At 41.0% G+C, this 8,048-nt stretch overlaps 1 long non-coding RNA gene across 11 annotated transcripts; it reads right to left on the reverse strand.

Annotated features, from left to right (window-relative positions):
• Positions 1 to 4,493: 4,493 nt before the first annotated feature.
• Positions 4,494 to 6,704, reverse strand: LOC119983910. 11 transcript variants are annotated; one of them, XR_005464790.1, is made up of 4 exons: positions 5,952 to 6,583; positions 5,403 to 5,596; positions 5,057 to 5,297; positions 4,494 to 4,931 (listed from the first exon to the last, which is right to left on the reverse strand). It is a non-coding gene; the product is annotated as an uncharacterized LOC119983910 (long non-coding RNA). The 11 variants fall into 11 exon arrangements; XR_005464788.1 differs by having other exon boundaries at positions 4,494 to 4,926; positions 5,952 to 6,582; XR_005464781.1 differs by lacking the exon at positions 4,494 to 4,931 and adding an exon at positions 6,597 to 6,704 and having other exon boundaries at positions 4,938 to 5,297; positions 5,952 to 6,499.
• Between the last annotated feature and the right edge of the window lie 1,344 nt (positions 6,705 to 8,048).

Here is an 8,048-nt window from a genome sequence, read left to right on the forward strand (position 1 = left end):
GCCTCACATACTCAATCATGGCTTCTTGACTCCGGGGCTAGCAATAACATGACCCACGATCTCTCCAATTTATCTATCCACTCGGAATATGATGGAACGGAGGAAGTCCGCATTGGGGATGGCTCAGGTTTGCCTATCACACACATTGGTACCACTACACTAAACACACGCACACGACCACTCTCAGTTAATAACACTCTTTGTGTTCCTTTCATTGATAAAAATCTCTTATCTGTTCATGCCAATATTACTAAACATAATAATGTATATATTGAGTTTTTTCCATTCCACTGTGTTATCAAGGATCAGGGCACGGGTCGCATCTTAGCAATGGGCCGCTGCGTTGATGGTTTATATCACTTGGACCAACCGACCATGTCTTGCCTCACTGCCTCAACTCATCTTCCTAGAAGTCCTACTACTGTCAATGGGTGGCATTACCGGCTTGGTCACCCCTCCTCCAAACTCCTCACTACTATTTTGCATTCTCTTAAGCTACCATGTACTCGAGGCTCTGACTCTTCTCCACTATGTATTTCATGTCAACTTAATAAAAGCCACAAGCAACCTTTTAATCATTCCTCTGTTACCAGCTCTTGTCCTCTACATGTTATATACAGTGATGTGTGGGGTCCCGCTCCCACATCCTCCATTGATGGGTACAAATACTATGTCATTTTTGTGGACCATTATACCCGATACACATGGTTGTTTCCCCTATATCAAAAGTCTGATGTACAATCTGTCTTTATTCAGTTTCAAAAACTAGTCGAAAAACAATTTCAAACATCTATTCGTAGCTTCTACTCTGACAATGGAGGGGAGTTTGTCAAACTCAAACCTTACTTTGCTCAACAAGGCATTAGCTGGTTTCCATCCCCTCCCCACACCCCCCAACATGTTGCCTTGGCTGAACGAAAACACCGACATCTCACCGAGACTGCTCGCACCTTACTCCATTTTGCTCATCTACCCTTCACCTTCTGGTCATTTGCCTTTCAAGCTGCTACATACCTTATCAACAGAATGCCTATCTCCCCTACTTCCGCTGTTACTCCTTTTCAAATGTTGTTTCAAAAGTTACCTAACTATCACAAACTTCGGATTTTTGGATGCCGCTGCTTTCCTTGGCTGAGACCCTACACAAGCAATAAACTTGAGCCCCGTTCTAAACCATGTCTTTTCCTTGGCTATTCTAACTCCCAGAGTTCTTATAAGTGCTATGACCCTCAAACCCAGCGTCTGTACTTGTCCCGTCATGTTACTTTTGATGAAAATCTTTTTCCAGGCTTTCCTGACCCACCGCAACCTACTTCAACTCCTACCCCACGTGCTAACTTTTTAATCCCCCCTATTGCTCCTCTTGTTCACCTACCCGTCACACTTCCTACCCCTACCCCACCACCTATAGAGCTCCCTACAATGCCCAGTTCTCCAACATCACCATCATCTCCAAGGCCCACCTCTCCCACATCACCATCATCTCCCTATTTTCCTGACTCGTCTGTCCTACCTACACCTATTGATGCACCACCAGCTGAACCTCCTGCTCCTCCTCGATCCCACAAAATGACAACACGATCCATGAATAATATTTTTAAGCCAAAATCCTTGCATCTTACTACTTTACACTCTCTTCCACCATCGCTTGAACCTACTTCTGTTGCTCAAGCTCTTCAACTTCCCCACTGGAAAGCTGCCATGCAGTGTGAATATGATGCTCTTATGAAACACAAAACCTGGACCTTAGTTCCCCCTGCCCCTCATATCCATCCCATTGGATCCAAGTGGATTTTTTGGGTTAAACATCATCCTGATGGTACTGTTGCATGTTACAAAGCCCGACTCGTTGCTCAAGGATATGCACAACGCCCTGGTATTGATTACACGAACACCTTCAGCCCGGTTATTAAACCTGCCACTATTCGAACTGTTTTTTCTATTGCTGTGGCTCACCGGTGGTCCATTAAACATCTGAACATTAATAATGCATTTTTGCATGGTAACTTGACAGAGACAGTCTTCATGCGCCAACCGAAAGGGTTTCAAGACTCCCAACATCCCAAGTTCATCTGCAAGTTGCAAAAATCCCTTTACGGCCTCAAACAGGCTCCACGGGCTTGGTACACCGCCCTCCGCAACAGTCTCTTGACCATGGGTTTTAAAAACTCTCTTGCGGACACTTCTCTTTTTACTCTTAAGGATAATACCTCGTCTATGTCGATGATTTAATTCTCACTAGCTCTAACAATGCTTTACTTCACAGGGTCACCACTGCTCTCGCTTCACAGTTTTCACTCAAAGAGCTTGGCGACCTATCGTACTTTCTTGGTGTAGAAGTAACTCACACCAAAGCTGGCCTTTTCCTCTCTCAACAAAAGTATGTCCGGGATCTCTTGGAACGTACATATATGGATGGTGCTAAGATCATCAATACTCCGCTGCCTGCTCATTTCACCACTTCTAAATTTGATGGTGAACCCCTGGCTGATCCTACACCATACCGCAAAATTGTTGGTAGTCTCCAGTATCTGAGTTTAACACGACTTGACCTTTGTTTTGCTGTGAATCGCCTAGCTCAATTCATGAATAAGCCTACTGATATCCATTTTTCTCTACTCAAGCGGGTTCTTCGTTACCTTAAGGGTACCTACACCAATGGCATCTTCATCACTCAAACATCTAATCTTCGCCTTCATGCTTACACTGACTCTGATTGGGCCGGCCATCCTGACGATCGCTCCTCAACTTCAGCCTATGTTGTCTTCCTTGGTCCCAACGCCATTTTTTGGCGATCTCAGAAACAACGTGCGGTGGCCCGATCTTCTACTGAAGCTGAATACCGGGCCCTAGCCTCTACCGCCTCTGAAGTTGTCTGGATCAAACACCTTTTGCATGATCTGAACTGGCATGTCACTCATTCCCCCATCATATATTGCGACAACCAAGGGGCCACTCATCTCAGTCTCAATCCTGTCTTACATTCCCGAATGAAACATATTGCTGTGGATCTCCATTTTGTTCGCTATCTTGTCAACACCGGCATCGTTCAAGTTCACCAAATTCATACCTCTAATCAGTTGGCCGATTTGCTCACCAAGTCTCTTCTCAAAATTCCATTTCACCGTCTGCGCTCCAAGCTTGGTATCCTTGCTGGGCCACCAACCTTGCGGGAGGGTAAAGAGGATACTACAAGGCCCAGTCAAACGAAGCCCACAATCAATATCAAACACTAGGCCCATCAGTTGATCTGCATGTTTAAAATAGTTCCGTTACTCTCAACGGACATATTTTACTTTCTATGTTTTTACAGTCTGCTATCTTGTGCTATGTACTGACATGTTCAGATCATAGTCTATATATTGTATTACTTGTTGCCTTGGTGAATCAATGAAAATAGTTTCCCCAAAACTCTTTAATAATCACTGATGTGTTCAGCAGTCAAAACCCCATACTCTCCCATCATCATGACTTCGGGCTACCAAATTTTTTGCCACAACATGAAGGCATGGGGCGTGATCGAGAAGTCTTCGAGCATCATCAAGTCCATAAGGCAACATATCGATGCTTGGATCAACATACATGAATTGATCCCTAGCGATGAGGAGAGGATCAGATCATTGAGATTCCCAATACGCATCGACGAGACCTGGAAAGGAGAATGGTGTCATTCTCTCCGGCACAAGAAGCTATGTTTCTCAAGAAAGAGACATTTTGCTGACTGGGATTTAATTCGACATGAGTCGAATATTTAGTGGAGCATGTGCATCGCGTCATGGTGATCATGTGGTGCAGCAACCACAAAATATTTTCTTCAGAAGAGGTTAGAGTTTTGTGATGGTCCCATTCCACGTATATATGTGTGTTAGGGCAAAGGTGGATGGAGAGTATTTCATTGGGGGCGGGCCCCCATGAAAATTATTAAAATATATTATACTAAGTAGTATCCGCGCATTGCCGCGGCCTTGTTTTTGTGGTTGTGGAACTGTGTTATGGGTTAGAGTTAAGATGTGTTTTTGGTTGAGTTATTGTGTGTTAACATTGCTGAGATGTGGTGGACTCTCCCTTTTGAGGCAGGTAATTTTTATCTTTGATCTTTCGTGGGATGGTTTTACTATTTGTCATTGTTGGATGTGTTTTGGAGTTCTTATCCTAGGTGCAAAAAACTGCAAAGTCTTACCACATCAATCCAAGTTTACTTGGATAATACTGGAGCATTAAGTTCACTCTAACATATATTAACAGTTATAAGAGGATGTGATGCTTGAGCAGAAAGAAGGAAGCAGCAATGGTTTTGATAAATGCTTGAGAAGCTCAGACATTCCCAATACCTAGAATGCCCACAAAGTACCCAATAACTTACAGAGTTGTTGCAAGGAAATTCATGCAACTCGGTCCGACTGTTTAGTCGCAAAAGACCAAGCTAAATTCACCAAGCTATGTAACATACGAAATGATATATGAGAAAGATTATCAAACTACAAAGACGACAATTTGAAGCGGAAACGAACTTTTCTTATTAACATTGAATAGAGTATTACATGAGTGAATGCCTTTGTATTATCATGATCTATCTTTACCTCAAACTAACAACTTATGTATCATGATCTATACATCTAAAATGGTTAATCATCTAAAGAGTCCCTAATTCACGTAATCAGAATCATAACAGGCAATGAAGGCAAGACTCAATTGACAAAACTCGCAAGGTCTTATCATAACCCGTCTATCACCAACGAGTCCTTGTGGACATATAAAATGAAAAAAAAACCTCTGCCTCAGATCTGCAATCAGTGAAAGGAGCAGGAGTGAATAACTACAAACATAAGTTCGCATCATTCGCTAAAAGTCCCCAATCTCACTCGTTATCTCCAATTTTGGTCTTCAAGGAGGCTCTCACCGAGCCTGTTGTGTCTCCTATGCTGCCTTTTCTTTCAATTATATGCAAGAATCAATAGCAAAGAAGAGTATATATATATATATAGGAAATTGATTTCACAGTCATAAGAATCAATAGCAATAGAAAGTTATATTATAGGTTCCCACGCCAACTCACCATAGCAAATCGAAGCTCGCGCCAACATCTTTGGTGGTCATGTCTTCCAATTTACTTGAAATTGAAGTCTTGTTGCTATTAATCTGCATCATGTTGTGTAATTGTTAATTACAAAACGAAAGTAGCAGGCAAGGCACATACCTTGTTCAAAAGTGAAAAATGCACCGTTGCCGCCACTGTTAATCAGGACACCATTAGGGGAAGGAAGCCTATGACTGCCATCTAATATAGCCTTCAATATCTGCAACCATAAAACATCATTCCTTACCAATTTGGTAATTTTTCTCTTAAGCATTACAACAAATACATGACAGACTACGAAAGACATACATCATTTTGAACCTACCAAGTGATTATTCTTGTAGCAATCTCCAATAAGAAGAGTGAAGTCCCCAGCAGAACATGAGACAATTAAATTGATGCCACAATGTTTGGCAAGATATGTTCAGGAATTTCTTGACCTTTTTTTCAACTAAGAAACTTTTGATGGCCAGATATTTAGCAGCAAAGTCTCTTCATCCTTGCAACAAAACAAATGAACTTGAAGAGATAAAAGAACCAAGATTCAGAACCTCAAAGTGACAGAGAAGGCAAACATGATAAAGTTCAACTACATCAAGGCTTAAAGTAACATAAAGGGTGAAAGAGAGAGAGAAAAATGGAGAGCTAACACCAAGCCAATTAACAACATATACTTTATAAAATCCTATCAGCAGTGAAAGCCCATCGTTTCATTACTTTTATTACAGAGTAATACCAACACCATCTCCATCAAGTTACAAAGATGGAAAACAGAGAAAATCCTCCCCACTTTCTTCCAGACAGGTAATCACACTCAAAACTGTAAAAGACCCGTGAGGAAGGAAATTGGTCTAATCAAAAGCATAAAACTCACCAAGCGTTCATTATCTGGCTTCATCGTCTTTGCCAAACTCTGGATCTGAAAATTAGTGACACCAACGATAAACTGCAGATGAATCAGATCTGCAACCAAAGAAAAATTGAGTAAGAACTTCAACAGAGAGAGGGGGAAGGACACGGCCGAGAACTCCTTTGACTCTGCCTACGTTTATCTCACCTTTTTTCGTTCATTGCAGTTGAGAACGATGCGAGAGAGAAGAGGAAAGAATTTGTTAATCCAGTTGAGAGTGAGCACGAAGAGAAGGAAGATGAAAAGGTTGCAAGACAAATCGTGTAGAAGCCGCCAATAACCCATAAAGAAAAGCATATGCATGCACCTGAATCTTTCGTCCAAACGACGCCATCAACCCGTGAAGGAAAGGAGATGCGCACACGAAAGCTTTGTCTCTATCGTGAGCCTTCTTTTGTCGGTAGTGGGACTCTGTAAACGACGTCAGATGAGAGGCAACCCTAGAAAATACAGTTGTATTACTTCGGCAGACGAGTCTTGTCTTGGCTGTTCTGAAGAACTATGAATCGGATCTGGCAAAACTCACAGCAGCACGATGAATTAACTAATTTGGATCCAACCCGAGCAAAACGATGAGACACAGACAAGGAAAAGGTAGAATAAGCTAACCTTCGCAGAGGGAAAAAGTCGTTCCTCCCACCATACAAAATGAATCAAAAACATCTTGGGGCTGACGCAGATGAGCAAAGAATAGTTGTTGACGCGCGAGTGTGTTGCACGACGAAAAAAACAAAAGAAACATCAAGGAAACGACGTCGTTTCACTCTACCAGTCGGTGCACAACTCTGGCCATTTGCTTAAGCCATTCGCACGGGTAAAGAAAAGACGGGGTACTCGTCACCAAATCACCCCAATCCTTCCAAGTTTAGAATAGAAGTAATAGATAGATGTTTTAGGCAAAATACATTACGCCGCCGTGAAATTTTTTTCAAGCCCCCAATTAGAAATTTTATCAGGTCCAGTAGCTCCACACAAAATTAATGGCCCAAAATATACAACAGCCAACACTCAGAAGCCTATGGGCATTTCCTTGTGCTCGCCTTCTTTCCCTCCCAAACTTTTGATAATTTATGATTAAAAGGTATTTGTTTAATTATTTTTATGATGATTTATTAGTTCTCTTTCTGATATATTGCTATTGATGAATTAGTAGAGGCATCGAGACTTGATGCTTTATCCTCTTAATTTGGTAGTATCCTCCTAACTTTGCAACATTAGCAGAGCAATCTAATTCCCTCTCATCAAAATAAGGATTCCACGAAATTGCACAATTGGATGAGTGAGTAAAAGCTCTAAAAAAATTTTCGAAGACACTACCTCCTTGACCCTGATGATGATGCTTAATTGTGTTCCGATGAATCCGAATTCTGAATCCGATATAGTGTTAGGTTCTCTACTACGCCACATGTAGTGAAGTAGTTGGCACAAATTAAAGTTGGTACGAGGTGGTGACTTTTTAGGCACTATCACAAGACACAAGATATTTTTTAAAAAGCCACTTTATTAATCAATAAATTATGAGCTAGTTTGGCTGAGGTCAGCTTTAAATTGTTTAGTGGCGGCGGATGTAATATTAAAATGTTATTGTAACAGCTTAGGCAAAAAGCAAATGGCCTAAAAACACACCATAAAAATACTATTTTTACATCATTTTTTGAATATGATAAGTTTACACTAAAAACATTCAAAATTATAGTGAAAAGACTAATTTACCCTTGATATGTAAAATATTAGAAATTATATTATTAAGTTTACACACGCATTGTCTCTTTAACCCTAAATTCATCTTCACACTCTCTTATTGATTTAACCACTGTCCAGACAATTGCCGCTACCAATTCTCCACACTAGATTCGAAGTTCATTTCCGACCAAGAAGCGTCGACTTGCAAATTTTGACCAAGAAGACGCTCAATATCAAGGTCAAACAGTCGGAGATCGAGTAGAGGAAATACCCTTATTTTGTAAATCTCTAATATGTATATTACTTCTGAAAATCTCTCAAATCAAACAAGATCGGTAAAATAATTGTTACATAGCGTTAGTGGCTGTGTATAATTGT

The sequence above is a fragment of the Tripterygium wilfordii genome, chromosome 18 (assembly GCF_013401445.1).
Source record: "Tripterygium wilfordii isolate XIE 37 chromosome 18, ASM1340144v1, whole genome shotgun sequence".
Classification (NCBI taxonomy): domain Eukaryota; kingdom Viridiplantae; phylum Streptophyta; class Magnoliopsida; order Celastrales; family Celastraceae; genus Tripterygium; species Tripterygium wilfordii.